The 17,427-nt window shown below is 47.5% G+C and overlaps 1 pseudogene; it reads left to right on the forward strand.

The window, feature by feature from the left end:
* The first annotated feature begins 16,226 nt into the window (after window positions 1–16,226).
* Window positions 16,227–17,206, forward strand: LOC117011443 (annotated as a pseudogene).
* The last annotated feature ends 221 nt before the right edge of the window (window positions 17,207–17,427 follow it).

A 17,427-nucleotide genomic window follows, 5' to 3' on the forward strand; every position in this document is an offset into this window, starting at 1 on the left:
ATATTCCCACAGATAGCCCCTTGGGGGAAATGTTGGATAATTGGAATAGTAAAATGAGGAAAATAGCAAAGTTGTTAAGAAAGGCACAAAAAGTACATCCAAGGAGAGAAGAAGAAAAGACTAAGATGAAGGCAAAAATCACCGTGGCAGCTATAGAAAAAGAGCAAGATGCTTTGGAAAAGATCATAAAGCAGAAGATTAAGAGGTCGGTGGCTCTATGCTCTGAGAAAAAAAAAAAAAAAAGTGTTGCCTCACAGGTGGAGGCGTAGCGACCCAGTTCCTAGGACGGGACACGTCGGCTAACCCTTACAGGCCTGATGGGCTAAATCACTCACGGACACCCATGGGGTGGATGGTGAAGTGCATTTATTTCCCGGCAAACGCCGGCTTAAGTAACTCTGGTACAGTTGTGATTGGCTAACGTCACGGAGAGGGTGTGCCCTAACTCCTCGTACATCGCGATGTCTTCCGAACGATCTTTCTGGCTAACCACATTTCCCCCTCTCCATGACCGGTTAAGCCTTCGTAACTGTACTAAACTGATGTTAGTAATAACTCGTGGAACATGTTAGTAACAACTCGCGAACCATTTTAAATGTCCAAATGCAATCGCAACTTGGCTATAACTTATTCAGTTAACAAATCACATAAACAGTTGAAGTCACTTCGCTCTACAGCGTAATATCGACTTTGCTCGAATGAGCTTTCATGAATTGGGCTAGTTTACTTATGAAATGGGGACTGAACATTAACACGGGTACAACAACTGCAACTGGTCTCACTAGGGTGAACACATGGGTGGTAAACTAGGGCTGTTGGGTAAACAGGGGAATTGAACTGATTTCATTGCCGGAGCGTTTGGCCGTGACGTTGGAACTTGTCTTCGAGTTCTTTGCTTGGCCAATGAAGCAGGTTTGGCAACGACAGAACACCGAAGCACGAAGATGGAACGTGAGGCTGATGAGATGGATCATGGCGGCAAACCTGTCAAAAGAAACTCAGAGATCTCGTTAGTTTCATCAGTTTTATTAGACAGCATGGGCTTTATGGATTTTTAAGGGTACCACTTGATAACATCATCCTTTTTTACTGCCACGTACCCTTGCCCCGTGAGCACTAGTTTCCTACCTTGTTCCCACTCCCTTAGTCCATTCTTAACTATAACCAGTGGGCCTTTCTCTAGCGCTCGGGTGGTTCAGTATTTCTGGGCAGGACTATTTATCTCATCCCCCCTGGGGAACTGATTTAATGCTAGCAGTGCGGTTGCTGGTATGCGCACTTGGTCGCTCGGGGAATGGAATTGGTAAAACCCTCTGTCCCTGCCAGTACTTCCAGCCTAGTTCTCAGAGTTCGACCCGCTCTCTCAACGATGGTCTGCCTGGTGCTGTTGCACGGGATGCCATGCACCAGAGACGGCTTAGAGGCATGTATATATCTAGGAGGGCATTGAGACAGCAGTTTGATCTTTACACGTATCCGAGAAAAGCGTACATGCTGTGCTGTGCAAGCTGCGGTGGTGTGCATGGAGCAGGACTTGGATACACTGGGCCAGAAATGACTAAATAAATGATTACCATGTGGAAGAGTACTTCCTGGAGTAAATCTTTGAGCCAAGAAACTACCGTTTCTGTGACATGACCTGGTACTTGTCCTGGAATCCCGGGTGCGAGGAGACGAGGAGAGCGGGAGAATTTTCCAGGAGCTGGGAATCCATCAGGAGCCAGCCAGAACGCTGGGATTCCCACCGAGATTTATGGGAGCTTCATGGGAATGCTGAGGGTTGGCGAGAATGCTGAGAGCAGGAACTCAGACTCGGGCTCGGACTCAGACTCGGAGCAGCTTGTTGTGATCGTGTACCTGCAGCTGAGCCTGCACACCTGGGCGCTGGCAGAGGAATTCTCGGATGTGTCGGCGCACTCCTGCCTGGATTGCTGGACGGGGACCCGTTGCCCCTCCAGGAGGAGTGCCCGCGGTCCTGGTGCGAGAAGAAGCTGATGGAAGGACTGCTGCGTGGATGGGAGCTAGATGTTCTTCTTTTGTGACTGGCTGATTCGATGCCCTGATGCCTTAGGGCAAATCTCCTGTCTTTCTCTCCCCCTTTTTTTTTTTTTTGAAACCACAACAGAGGAAAACATGTATTTTGAATTACCTTAGTTTGGGGAAAACCACAATTCCCGATATTTTACAATCCCATCTTAGTATTTAATATTGTTCGAGAACCTTCCTTTCAAATGACAACCCAAGAGAATCTTTTCCGGACAAGATTCTCTGCGTTCCCTTCAAAGGAAAAGGTTCTAGCCCTTGCAAGATCGAATCAACCCGTCCAAATTACTTGTTTTCGATTTTAATTCAGAAATATCTGAACTTTATAGTTTTCTCCCCTTGTCAGCCAATTCCAATCTGGCCACAATTGAAAGAGACTGAGAAGGTTTCAGTGGCAAACGTTCTTTGCTTAGCTAATATTCCAACCTGGCCAGGGCTGAGATATTAGACTAGGCAAAATGTTTTTTCCTATTACATTTTAAAACCCAACCTTTACTAAATTTTGAAAAGTGGTAAGGGATAAGTATTCTAGAAAATCACACAATTTCAATTTAACAATAAAATACTTTTCACCAAACTAATTCACTCAATTTTTGGTTCCTCAAATTTATGATGTTAAAGGAAGCAACATCCCTAAGTTCTCTGAATGGCTAACAATATACGATGCCAGTGCAATGTATACAAACAACAGTAACAAACGCTGTGGTGTAAACTTCCTCATACGCTTAATAAATGCTAATATGTGCTTGCTGTATTGGTAAAGCACATTTATAGCAACTGCAGGGGAATGAGCTACCAAGGCGAATATCGACCTGGCAAGGTCTGCAAAACACACACACATGTTTCGACAAGCTTGGTTCTGAGACGGGCAAAGCTGCTGCTGAACTTTCCCGAGGGCATGTCCCGGGGAGAAACCCTCCTGTCTCTGTGGACGCTGAGTGAGATGGAGCTGGAGCCACCTCTGGCCATGTAACATCGGCAGGATAGCCTGTGTTCTTTTCTTGACTGTTTTAAACGTCTTCTGTGCTGCTGCCCTCTAAAATTGGACCCTTGGCTTTTGACACGAAACTTCGGAGCTCCGGGACTTTCACTTCCTGGTTCCAGTGGGCCCCTTTTGTCTGCGCGTGGTGTAAACGAGCCGGTATGTTTAATAGGAACGGCTGGCGCATTATTTCTATCAGAATCGGATTCCGATTCTGTACTGGATGTGTATCGTTTTGTGTGTCTTTGCTTTCCCCACCACTCGTGCCGTGATGTCTGTCCGGCCCACCCGAACTCGCTATCCGAGTCGGTGGAAGTGGAGTGGTAAGGAGTTTCTGGCCACCGGTGACTTTTGTCCGAACTCCATCTTCTTCTTCCCCTTCCCCTTCTCTGCCCTTCTTTGGAGGAGTTCTCCTCCTCCCAGGGGAGTGTTTTGGGGTGAGCTCCCCGGTTGGATCTTGGGGTCTCCTCCCTCTCGCCAACTGCTCCCTCCCCCGGCGTTCGCAGTTGCGCATGCCTGTGGCGGGAACGGACTCCTTGCCTGACCCCTCTCTCTCTTCCCCAGCACCATTTTGTGATGCATTGGGCAGCGGCTTTTTAAAAACTTCTTCGGGACTCGACTCTCCAAGAATGCCCTGAGGCTCACAAACTTTCCCACTGTCTGGCGACCGATTAGTAGCTAGATTAGGGGGTGAGATAAGGGACTGGGGCCGAGAGTGGTTGTTAGTTTTCGACCCCGCGCGATCGCCAGACGCAGTCTGGGTGGCGGCGGCCACCCCCACTTTAGGTGTGATCTTTAAACAGCTTCGAGCTGCTTTCCAAATCTCTTGTTCCGATAGAGCCCTTTCCAGAGCCCGCATAACTTTTCTCCAGTTCTTTAAACATTTGCCTGATCCTGTGATTATCACATCTTCAGCGAGTGCTTTGAGGCATTTCTCCCGATATCCCGAATGCAGCACGTCCACAGGACGATCTATCGCACCCAATTCTATTAACCTTTCAACCGTGCACTCCGAATCTTTTCTTTTAACACTTATCCCCCACTGATTGTGTAATTCCCTTATTACCTCGCCGAGCACCTCCATCTCGGCGGCACTGGGAGCGTCCTCCCCGTCGAAGTCGGTCCAGCCGCTTCAACCGTCCCTCCTGAACCGGCGTGAATCCCGTCACCCGATCGCCTGCGCCCGTGTAGCAGGGGGCTATCCGCCCACGCTCGCACGTCAGGGGGCTATTCGCCTACGCCCGTGGGGCAGTAGACGACGTTCCCTCACCCGAACGTCGAGAGGCGACCTTCCCTCACCCGTACACCGGGTGGTGATCCCGGGTTTCGGCACCACTTTGTTGCCTCACAGGTGGAGGCGTAGCGACCCAGTTCCTAGGACGGGACACGTCGGCTAACACCTTACATGCCTGACGGGCTAAATCACTCACGGACACCCATGGGGTGGATGGTGAAGTGCATTTATTTCCCGGTAAACGCCGGCTTAAGTAACTCTGGTACAGTTGTGATTGGCTAACGTCACGGAGAGGATGTGCCCTAACTCCTCGTACATCGCGATGTCTTCCGAACGATCTTTCTGGCTAACCACAAAAAAGAAAAAAAACAAAACCAAAAAAAAAAACCAAAAAAACCCTGAACATCTGAATGAACCCCTTGTAATCCTGAATGTTGGCCCTCAGAGCAAAAATTATGAATTTTTAGTGGACATTTTAATACCTTATTTTACTTTTCACAATATATCATTTAAAGACCGCTCTCATATTTACCACATTAATTAATTTTTATATATGCTGTTTTTTATTTCCTTTAACCACCATTTTTGTTTCTCCCACTCCCAGCTTTATTTATTGATAAATAGATATCTTTATTTTGTTCTCCACACTGTTCCCCTTAAACTGTTATATATTGTTATTTTCCTTTTTACTGTATCTTATTTCTATTATCACAAACATACACACTATCTTGTTTACAATGTTACTTTTACAATTTTGTGCTTGTTACCTAGGTAAAATACTGATATGTCCTGTGACTTCATGGGGGTTGAGCTTTTGTTTCTGTTCTGATTGTGGGAAAGCGTGTGATGAGAAGCGTAGGAGGGGTCGGGAAAGAGAGGGACCTCATTGGGGAATATTCCCGCAGATAGTCCCTTGAGAGAGGTGTTGGATGGTTGTGTGTGGTCTTAGATAAGCATGTTGATTTGAGAGGGATATTGAGCTCAGAGGAAATTAAGTGCACAGCGTATTGGTTAGAACCTGTGGAAAGGGGTCAAGAAAGTGAAAATGAAACAACACCAGGAAAGGGGTAGGATCCCTTGATGGGACGGCACAGGCCTGCCATGTTACACAAACATCAAAAAAAACTTGCAGAAACCTTGAACTGTTAAAACTTTCTGAAAGATCATAGAGCCCCAGAGCACAAAAATTGTATTGAATACTATCCAGTCAGCTGTTCACAAGTTTGCAGAAACACAAGAGTCGGCTGCCCCTGAGTCAGAGCAGAGTATTAGTCCACAGGGAAAAGCCCATTAGATAAAATTTTACCTGAACTTCTGGAAAGTACACATGTAGATTAAGAACAAGAGCTCAAGCAACCAGGAATTCATGCAACTGTGGAAAAACAAAGGATGCACCTTTAACTTCTGAGATGCTGAAAGATGGACTGAGTAAACAATTTTTAATAGCCCTAGCAAGTCCTGAAGATATTTCAAGAGGAAGTGTGAGACTTCAGAAGATTCAGCCATAGACATATACACACCAGAATTAAGGGAAAGATGGGTTGGGTACATTATGGAAATTGCAGATCAACATAAAGGACAGTAAACATGAAAAGAAAGTGACTAACCATATAATCCACCAGTGGAAGATGGGAAAACACAAATTTAAGAGGATAACATTTATCAAAAAGAAACCTCTTGTAATAGGTAAGTCAGAACTCAGTGGCTCTGACACCTTAAAAATGTGCTAAGATTGGCTGTATCCATACCTGTGTTCCATCTGAAGGTTATTAAGAGTGGTGATGCACCACTAGAATTTTTATCGTGGTTATTGCTGTCCCCTCATTTAATATGTGTCCTGTTTGTCCAATCTCCTGGAATCCCTTCACTTGTCTCTGAATCTCTCTTCCTCCTTTAGCAGTCTCGTCTCCCTCTCACATCTTTTATAACTGCCTTGATATGACTTGTGAGTGGTTGTAGGTGCTGCTCAGCTTGTGTGAGGGGGAAGGGAAAGGATGACTATGAGGATATGTGAGACTTCTGGATATGTCTGTTGAACAAGGTGCTCAAGTATGCTGCCTTTTAGTTCCATTCAGGTATTTCTGTCCATCTTACTGTTGTATTTGTGCAGACCTAGTTTAATTAGAAATTATTTCTACAGTGTAGCTTGAAAGAAGACAAAAAAATGCCCTTTCCTTGGTTATTCCAGACTTCGGGTCTCAGGATTAGACTGCAATGAATTGGATATATAAATATGTGTCTTAATCCCAGTTCTGATTTTATTGTAAAGCAATGATACTTCTGTACTGTTTAGTCATTCCCTTAAATAAATATTGTAGAGTAACTTAGAAAAGAAATTGAAAGAAATTGATACTATTGGAGCAGAAATTAATGTATGCCTTCTTAAAGTTTTTAAGTAATTTATATTAGTAGCCATAAAAATTTAACTTGTTAAGATATATGCCTTTTAAAGTTTTAAGTAATATATACAGTAATCTCACGATTATAAGCCATACCATTTTGACTAACATTTTGGTCTGAACCCAAAGTGCAGCTTATAATCACGTGCGGCTTATATATGGACAAAGAACAAAAAGTTGCTGTTTTAGTTTGGAGGAGAGGGATCTGCTGAGAAAGGCAGGAGCTTCTCTTTGAAATGGAGAATGTAAATCCTCTCCCTCCAAATTATTATAATTTTTAAATCAAGGGGCTTTCAAGCAAAGATATGGGAATTAGGAATAACAGTTCTTTTCTAGGGAAATTAAAATACAAATACAGTACTACAAAGAAACAAACTCCAAACCCTGACAAAGTCAGAGTACAACCTGACACCCCATCAGACAGGGTGTTGGTAGCAGTCCCATTAAATGGTGACTGCATCCTCCTGCAGTGACAGATGTGATTCAGTTGAAGCAGTGGTCCTGTAGAAGGGTGCAGTTTCCCTCCCAAGGTCCAGTGGTGATGTGGAGAAATCCAGTTTTCTTCTGGAGTCCAGTGGAGAAAGGGGCTCCCTCAGTGTCCCAAAATCTCTGTTTTTATCTTGGTAAGAAATGTTGGGCTCTTCCCCCTGGTTGGAGCAACTTCCAATGGGATGCAGTAATTTTATCAGTCACACACTGGGACTCAATGGGCCATGAGCAGAAAATGACTCGCTGGAGGAAGGATGGTTTGTGAAAAGATAAAGAACAATGCCCTGCCTGGCTTCAATGGATGGCCCATTAGCAGAATATCTGCAGTTGAGATAAGGATCACTGCCCACACCCTCAACAGATGGTGATAGAGTAGAAACCTTTTATCACACTCTATATTGTAATGTGCGACTTATAATCAGGTGCGGCTTATGTATGGACAAAGAATGAAAAGTTGCTGGCACCCAGAGATGTGGCTTATACTCAGTGTGGCTTATAATGGTGAAATTACTGTAAAGCATTATATAGGTATGTTTTTTAACCTCTGGTATTTCTTGTTACCGATCCTAAATTCTGGAAAAGATAGAACATCCTTCCACACATCTAGTAATCAGACCCTAAAGATAGAAGGAAAAAGTTGATGCAAAAAGGGAAAGTGAGCTCCTGTAACAGGAAGTATAATAGTAGACGGTAAGAACATTGCAGCAGGGGGCAAGATCGGATCAGGATACACTTTTGCCACATAGAGTCGCTGATCCTCTGAATGTGATTTAAAAGAGGGGAGACGTGGGTGGGAAAGTGCCCTGTACCGGACCCCTCTTTGTATTAACCCTCCTAGTTATGGGCATTCAAAGGGAAGGAACTACATCATGTGATAAATGTTAGTACTGTCTGTTGTATGCAGGAGACTCCTAGATAGCCATCCTCAGAACCCACTCTAACCTGAGCCCTAACTGTGTCAACTTTTTACAACTAACAATTTGTGTTGAGGATGGCAAAACCTACTGGCTATAGGAAAATATAGGGAATTTTAAACAAAATCGCTGGGAGAATGTCTTATCAAATGAAGGTAGATCTGCTCTGAAAGGACACCTGTAAGAGTTGAAATTACCAGATTGATGTAAGAAGTAAACCAGAACTCATAAACAGCCAAAGAAGTTTACAAAACATACCAGAGGCTCCAAAAATTATACCAAGTTAATGAAGAAACAGTTTAATTTAAATGATAGATGCGGGCTTAAGCCGGATCAAAGTTTTAGAGGGGGGAATTGTTAGGAACAAGTTCCTATGTTTCAGTTTTCATGTTTAATTGTTAATGTTAAATTCCAAGCTTTACCCTGCTCTGATTCCTAATTAATGTTAATTGTTAATATTAAATTATTGGCCTCATTCTGTTTCAGTCCCCAGTTGTCTCGCCCTATATGCCCTTTCCCTTCCATCGGGTAATGCCTCTGCTGCTCCCCTGAAATGGCATCTGTGAGGAGGGTGACATCATGGATTGATATGCAAATGAAAGGAGTGCAAAGGACACTGGGACACTATTCAGACCTAAAACCTCTTAAGGCAATGAGCCCAAATGACATCTGGAACTGAGAATAGTGTCCCCAGGTTGGGAAAACAATGCAGAACACGAATTTACCTTCCCCAGCTGCTCTGATTCCATAGCATGACCTTAACAGCACCCTACCAACATTACACCCCTGGACTAAGAACCAAAGTTGACTTCCCAGGGATTCCCGTTGAGGAAGGAAGCCCCAGCTCTGCCTGTGAAGACAAAGCTGCACTCCTCCTCCTCCAGGTCGTCCATCGGGAGCAGTGGCGGCGTGCACAACCCCTCGGGTTCCCCACCCAAGCTGATTTTCTAATAAAGGCCTTACAAAGGAGCTGATCTCCTGGCCCAATTTATTTCACCTTTGTTCCACTTTTTTCCATTGTGTCAGAGCAGTCTGCAGCACTCTATGAGGCTGCAACATGAAACAGTGCACTTTTGCTTCCATGTGAGGTGTCACAATGGTCTCCTGGGTACCATGAGGTCCCTGTTTGTAACAATCCAGACTTGGTTCCATGAGAGTCTATTATGTCACAACGGTCTCGTGGCTTTCATGAGTCTTCGGTGTGTTTACAATTGACACTTGGTTCCCCAAGATTCTGTGGTGTCACTGTGCTCTCCTGTGATTCATGCGGCTGTGCTGTGTCACAATGGACACTTGCTTCCTTCAAGGCTGGAGATGTCCCAGTGGCACCAGGTTTCCATCAGGCCATGCTTTGTCACAATCGGGCCTTTATTTATTGAGAATCCATTGTGTCACTGTGGTCTCCTGGGTGCCATGAGGATGCCCTTTGTCACAGTGGAACCTTGCTGGCACAAGCCTTGGCAAATTTCCAGTGGAACACGGGTTCCATGAGGTCCTGCCATGTCACAATGGACACTTGCTTCCATGAGATTCCATTGTTTCACAGTGCTCTCCCAGGTCCCATGAGGCCTTGTTCTGCCACAGTGGTGTCTTGTTTCTACTAGGCCTGACATTATTTCTGTAGGGCTTTGTGTTCCATGTGGCCGCTTTCTGTCAGAATTGACCCTTGGTTCCATTGTGTCACAACGGTCTCCGTGTTTCCTGCCCTGTGTCTCAATGGACACTTGATTCCACAAGAACTGGCAGTGTCCCAGTGGCACCTGTGTCCCATGAGGCCCCACTTTGTCAAAGTAGAGCCTTGGATCCATGAGATTCCAGGATGTCCCAATGGTCTGCTGAGTTCCATGAGGCTGTGCTGTGTCTCAATGGACACTGAGTTCCACATGTGCTGGCAAATCCAAATGGCACCAGGCTTTCATGAGGACCCACTGTATCTGCAATTGACATTTGGTTTCCCCCGACTGCCTTATGTCACAGTGCTGTCCTGGGTGCCATGAGGCCCTGCTGTGTCACAATGGACACTTGCTTCCATGAGATCCCATTGTGTCACAGTGCTGTCCTGGGTGCCATGAGGCCCTGCCATGTCACAATGGACAGTTGCCTCCAGGAGATCCCATTGTGTCACAGTGCTGTCCTGGGTGCCATGAGGCCCTGCTGTATCACAATGGACAGTTGCTTCCAGGAGATTACAGTGTCACAGTGGCCTCCCAGGGCCCATGATGCCGTGCTGTGCAATAATGGAGCCTTGTTTCCACTAGGCCTAACAATGTCCCAGTAGCACCTGTGTCCCATGAGGCCCTACTCGGCCCAAGTAGAGCCTTGGATTGATGTGTGTGAGGGTCTGTAGTGACGCAGAGGCCCCAGATTGGTTCAAAGGAGAGACGCTTTATTGTAAAACCAGGCCTTTTCAAGCAGTTAGCCCATTATCAATTATATAGTTCTAAAGCATAACAAACATAATTCAATGAACCACCATACACAACACTCTGAACATGCAATGGTTATGCAATATGTTTTCTACCCCTAATGCAGCTGAATCTCTTTTTCACAAACCTTTTCTACTTAGCTGAAGTAGCAGGCCTGAGCCATGATTTCACAGGGCTTTCCTTTTGTAAAGTTTTAGTTATTGGTAATAGGCTGAGAATTGACCCTTGTTTCCTTGAGATTCCATTGCACCACAATAGCCTCCTGGGTTCCACGAGGCTACACCGTGAAACAGTGGACACTTGAGTCCATGAGTTTCCATTCCATCACAGTGGTCTCTTGCATTCCATGAGGCCCTGCAGTGTCTGCTGCCTTTGTTCCATGTGTTCCCATTGTGACAAAATGGTCTCCAGCAATCTATGAGGCTGCACCATGAAACTCAGAACACTTGGTTCCATGAGATTCCACATTGTCACTGTCAGGAAAATCCATAAAAGCCAGAGGTTTATGTCCAAAAAAGGAGACACAGCCTTCAACTTTATTTGAATAAATGGAGAGAGTTCACCAGGGCAAATGCCCACAGGGTTTTCTCTCTCAAGATTTCAGAGGGCGCAGCCTCCTTTTATACTAAACTCCTGATTCCACGTTCCCCTCTTCCTTTCCCCACAGGCCCAAGGCCTAGGAAGGTACAGTCTTCCTGACCTGCCTGCTCCATATCCACCCTTGAACCTGGCATTTCCCACAGAAGTTGAGAAGTTCAGCCTTGTGCAGACCCTTGTTGTTTCAGGAGCAAAGCTGGGCCCGGTAACAAACCTGCTGCTCAAAGTCAGTAGAAATGTTACGACCCATTTCAAAGACCTTAACACCCATCCCTTCAATCATCAAATGATTTGTAAAGACATTAGCACACATCATTCCTCTCAGATTGATGTGTCATGTGCTGGTGACAGTCTTTCAAGCCTAGTCTTTGGCCTGACCTCTCTGCTTTTGTAGTTCCATGGATAGAGGTTGTCTCTTCCCCCTTCCATGGGCAGGCTGGTGTTCAGCCATCTCCAGGACAGCAGGGCCCCACCCCACATCACTGTGACCTGGGAAGACAAAAACCATCACTCCAAATGTCCCCTTCCTCCTTCTATTGCATGCATTTGGCCCTGCCAGTGGGGTTTGCTACTGGTTGCCACAGGAAAAAGGAGACCACTGTGACACTGTGGGGCACATGGAACCAAGAACACCCTTATGACACAGCAGGGCCTTCAGGAACCAAATCTCCATTGTGACACTAAAGAGCATCACAGAAACATGGGGGTGACACAGTAAGGCCTTGTGGAACAAAGGCATCCAAAGGTCTAAAACAATTCTTGCATGGTTCTGCCTTGGGAAGAAAAAACCTCCTTGGTGGCAAGTTTGGTTTGGCACACCCTCAAGGAGGGTGTGTGTGTGTAATGGGGAAACTCGAGAGTTTTAGATTGATTCAAAGAAAGAAAAGGGATAAAACCCTTTTTGCCTGAGTGCAGCCAGTTCTCCAAGCAAAGCAGGTCCCAGGTGAGGGAGGACAGACAGGATGGGGTTGGGGAATGTGGAGCAAGGTTGTCCACACTGGGTCAGACCTCAAGGCACAGCTTCTCTGAGCAGGCCAGACCTCCTGAGGAGAGACCCTGGATCAACATCAATCACAGAATGCTGCAGTCAACTCTGCTCTAAAGAGAACAGTAATAAAATACAACCTTTAAAATAGGAATGAGTATTTCTTAGAAGCTCTTTGAACTATTTCTCCATAACTGGAGTTGAAAACCTTCCTGATGAACTGCACCAGACCAGAGGGAAATGAAGGCAGAGCCACAGTATGTCAAAACTTGCTTGATCCCAATGAGCCCCGTGGTGCATCTGGTGCTGAGCCCTTGAACCTCAGGGCCTGAGAGGAGATTGCACAAGCCTGTCCAGGACTCCAAGTCAGAAGAAAAACCCAAAGTGTCTCAACACATTAATGGGTCCCACTGAGCTCCATCCCAACACAGGCTCCTCATGGACTCCTTGGAGGAGAAATGGAGAATTAGATTGCCCAAAAATCTCTCAGAGCCTCAGAAAGGACAAACCAAAGTATCTTAAAAACCTGAAGTACCTTGAAGTGTTAATGAGCCCCACTGAGTGTTGTTACTGAGAAAGGCTCTCAAGGGACTAATTAAAGCAGAGACTTGGAGGCCATGATTGCACAAAGCTCCCAGAGACTCCAAGGCAAAAGCAAAACCCAAAGTCCTTGGAAAAACCTGCAGTCCCTGGGAGCATGAAGGAGCCCCCAGGGCCATTCCTGACCAAGGCTCCCCAGGGACTGGTCCCAGCAGATCCCTGAGGCCACTGGGATGTGAGGGGATGCTGAGGGCAGGACAAGGGAAGACAGTGCCCAGCCTTGCTGGGGCTGTGCCAGGAGGCTCCAGTGGCTCAGGACAAGGTGTCTCCTCAGAGCCCTTGGTGGCACAGACCCTGCTGTGCCCCAGGGCACCAAGGCTTGGCTTCTCTTTGTCCCCACCTGTCATCTCTGCCTCCAATTTCCTGCTGTGACTGGAACCTGGGGACACTTTCTCAGTTTTGTCCCTCATTAAAACTTTAAGAAACTTTGGAGTTTGATTCTAACTCAAAGTTCTTGAGAGGTTTCCTCAGCTCCCTCTCAGGGACTGATGTTCATGGCCTCAGCACAAAGCCCAAGAGGGTCATTAAAGCCCTTACACTGTGTCTGTGCTGCTGATCTGGGCTGGGCTCCTGGCACAGAGGCAGCTCCTGGCCAGGGCAGCGCTGCAGAGAGACAGCTCTGCCCAGGAGCAGCTCCTGTGCACAGCTCAGCAGGGCTGGGGCACTGCCTGCAGCCACCCTGGGCACAGCACAGAGGCACAGAGGGGTTAAACTCAGCCTGGGCTGGGAGCACAGAGCAGAGCTCACTGAGGGCTCACTAGGGCAGAAATCATCACAGTGTTTGAAACAGTCACTCTCTGGCTGTGGGAAGATAAGCTGCAGCTCCTGCAGGGATCTCCTGAAGCTGGCACATCCCACAGCCTTTAAGACCTTCCAGGAGGACTCTCAGAGCTGCTGCAGTGCAGGGGATGTGGCCCCAGGGCAGGGCAGGGTTTCCCTGCTACAGCAGCTGAGGCACAGCCCAAGGCAGCTCCCTGTTCCAGGCTCTGCTGCAGGGCTGAGCAGCCGGGGCTGCAGCCAGGGGTGCCCAGGGCTGTCCTGCAGAGCAGGGTCCTGCAGCCCAGGGCGCTGTGCTGGGGCAGGGACTCTGCTGCCTGCCAGGGACAGCTCTCAGCCAGCCCTGGGAGCTGCTCCCAGCGCTGGGGAGAAGCTGTGGGGGCAAGGAGCGACCCTGAGCAGGGCAGGTGCTGCTGCTGAGAGGTGCTGGCTGGGGCAGGGCTGCTCCCAGCTCCAGACCAGCCTGGGCACAGCTCCAGAGAACACTTCCCAAAAGAAGGTAAGCTAGGGATTGCTGTAAAGATCAGGAGCTTTCCTAAGAGTGTTTCTCAATTTCCTTCTTGGAGAAGGATGGGAAGGTTGGGATGGATGACAAAAACATTTTTGCTTTTTACACATTTTTCACATATTCATTGCTCTGTCAACTATTATTATATAGTTATAAAACTATAATCCCTAATAATTCTATTAAACTCTTAAGTAACTCTATTAAACTTACTACTACTATATACTTTACATAACTATAATCCTTAATTAACTTTAGTACATTTCCTAACCTTTCTCTTAGATTTTTGAACAATAAGCTGACCTTCTAAATACATTCCTGATATACTGTATAGTCTTATTATCAGGAAGAGGACCTACAAGTAACTTTTTTTTTTTTTTTAACCAGAATGTGAGCAGTCATAACAAAACTGGGGCAAAGAAGCCCTGGGACATTCTCCAATGGGTTGACTCAAGGGTATGTAACAGGGGCAACTGATTCTCCTAATGGATGTTCTTATTAAATATCCAAATTAATTAACCTTTATACATTATTGGAATTGGGGGCATGGGCGTGCCCCATCCTCACTGGGACACCTGGAAGCTTCCAATAAAGGTTTGGTCTTTACTGTTCTAACACTGTCGCAAGGGTTTTTTTTTCTCTTTTGATTATAGACAACAGGGGAATTAAAGAAGCAGAACAGGAATTGTAGTCCCAGAATCACAGAACACTGTGAGTTGAAAGGAACACACAGGATCTTCAAAGTAATGTTTGAATATTTACAGAGACTCCAGAACTGTAACTTTGGGTGGAGCTGGGAGCCTCCCAAAGGGCCTTCAGCCCCTCCTCAGCCCTGGGCAGCAGCAGCATCACCTTTGCAGGGCCAGCAGGGCTCTCCTGAGCTGCCCTTGCCCACCTGCAGACAGACCCTGCCCCAGGCAGGGCCCTGCAGTCAGGCAGGTTTCTGTAGGGCCAGGTGAGTGCACAGAGGGTGGGATGGGCTCTGTGAGCCTGGCAGGGACAGGGCAGCTCTCAGGAGGGAATGTCCAGGCCCAGGGAGATGCTCAGGGAAGGAGAGGGGGCTCAACAGAGCAATGCTGGGGCAGGAGGGCACTGTTGGTGTGTGGGAGGTGCCGTGCACAGCTGGGTACAGGAACACTGCCCTGAGTGCCTGGCTGTCTCTGCCCTGCCCTCCCAGGCACAGCACCACAACATCTTCTCTTGTTTCTGCACTCCTCTGATGTTGTCATTGTTATCTGGTGCTCTCAGGGAGGCTCTGGGGTTTGCAGCAGCTGAGTCAGGCACTACCCTTGGGATTCCTGCCAGGCAGGGGTGTACATGGGAATGGGGTGTCCAAGCTTCCCTGTGAGCTGTGGGGCTGTGGGCAAAGCAGTCCATGGGAGAGGGGAATGAGCTGAGCCCCCTCCCTGAGATCCCATCATGGGCACACCCGGGGATCTCCTTGCTGTGTCCTTCCAAGCTCTGAGCTGCCCTCCTGGGTGCAAATCTGTGCCAGAGCCCCTCGGAGTTCCCTGAATGTCCCACAGGGAAGTGCAGAGATGCCACAGCTGAGGAAATGCTGTTGGGTTTGCCAAGGGAGCCGTGAGTGTCCTTGGCAGAAGGGGGTGCTGAGACCTTGCTCAGAGAGCTTTAGAGAGGGTGAGACATTCAGGGATCCCTCTGCTGTGGGCAGGGTCTGGTTTATCCCAGGGTGACACAAGAGTGTGATTTGCTCTGATTCCAGCCAAAGGTGCAAACCCAGGGCAGTTGGGAACAAACCCATCCAGCCCCTCACCTTGCCCTGAGCCACAGGGAATTCTTTGCCTCTCAGTGACAAACTGTGAGTGCAGCAGAAATGCTGGGGATTTGTGTCTTCAGAGGATCAGGAATGATGTGTGGGCAGGAAAATAATGGCTAAAATTCCTTCCTGTTCTCCATGTCCTTGAGAAGTGGGAGTGCAGATGCAGCAAACTTTTCTGCATTAGAAGTGATTCCATTGAATCCTGAATATCCAACTTTGTTCTTCTGCCACACAGCCATAAAGCCAGGGTAGCAGGGCAGAGATGGCTCCACAACAGACCCCATGCAGAGGCCTGGCTGGTCCTGGAACTCTCAGAAAGCACAACTGGAGCTCACTTAGGGACCTGGGTGAAGGTTTTCCCAGAGCAGGAACAGCAGTAGGTGAGTCACAGCAGGACAGTATACAGAGAATGGCCCAGGTTTGGTTCAAAGAAGACTCTGTTGACTTGTCACCTCCCTTTATCCATGAACAGGTCCCCATGTTCAGCCAGAGTAAATGTCCAACAGCAGCTCCATCAGCCACTTCCTCCTGCTGCCATTGGCAGACACGCGGCAGCTGCAGCTCCTGCACTTCTGCCTCTTCCTGGCCATCTCCCTGGCTGCTCTCCTGGGCAACGGCCTCATCATCAGCGCCGTAGCCTGCGGCCACCACCTGCACACCCCCATGTTCTTCTTCCTGCTCAACCTGGCCCTCACTGACCTGGGTTTCATCTGCACCACTGTCCCCAAAGCCATGCACAATTCCCTCTGGGACACCAGGAACATCTCCTATGCAGGATGTGCTGCACAGGTCTTTTTCTTTCTGTTCTTCATCTCAGCAGAGTATTTCCTCCTGACCGTCATGAGCTACGACCGCTATGTGTCCATCTGCAAACCCCTGCACTACGGGACCCTCCTGGGCAGCAGAGCTTGTGCCCACATGGCAGCAGCTGCCTGGGCCAGTGGCTTTCTCTATTCACTGCTGCACATGGCTAATACATTTTCCCTCCCCCTTTGCCATGGCAATGCCCTGGGCCAGTTCTTCTGTGAAATCCCACAAATCCTCAAGCTCTCCTGCTCAAATTCCTACACTCGGGAACTTGGGCTTCTTATGGGTAGTGCTTTTCTATATTTTGGTTGTTTTGTGTTCATTGTTTTCTCCTATGTGCAGATCTTCAGGGCTGTGCTGAGGATCCCCTCTGAGCAGGGACGGCACAAAGCCTTTTCCACCTGCCTCCCTCACCTGGCTGTGGTCTCCCTGTTTATCAGCACCTCTTTTTTACCTACCTTAAACCACTTTCAATGTCTTCCCCATCCCTGGATCTGGGTTTGTCAGTTCTGTACTCAGTGGTACCTCCAGCACTCAACCCCCTCATATACAGCCTGAGGAACCAGGAGCTCAAGGATGCCTTGAGGAAAAAGGTGACTGAACAATGCTCTCCAGAAGGCAGTGACTGCCCGCTTCCTACTGTGAATGGCTTCCAGTTCATATCATGACAGGCCAAGTCTGTCCTAACCAAAATGTTTTGTCCTTATTTTGGAGACCTTTGATCAATGAACCATAGTGTTCTGTTCCCCTTCTGTTGAATGTTTAATATAGTTTTGATTGGTTTCCATAGACTAATGAATTTGCACAACCAGCATTGTATTGACCTGAGAGGTTTGCAAACATTTCTTCAGGTGGCAACAGATGTGGCCAAGAGAGGAGGCTGCTCTGT

The sequence above is a fragment of the Catharus ustulatus genome, unplaced genomic scaffold (assembly GCF_009819885.2).
Source record: "Catharus ustulatus isolate bCatUst1 unplaced genomic scaffold, bCatUst1.pri.v2 scaffold_159_arrow_ctg1, whole genome shotgun sequence".
NCBI lineage: Eukaryota > Metazoa > Chordata > Aves > Passeriformes > Turdidae > Catharus > Catharus ustulatus.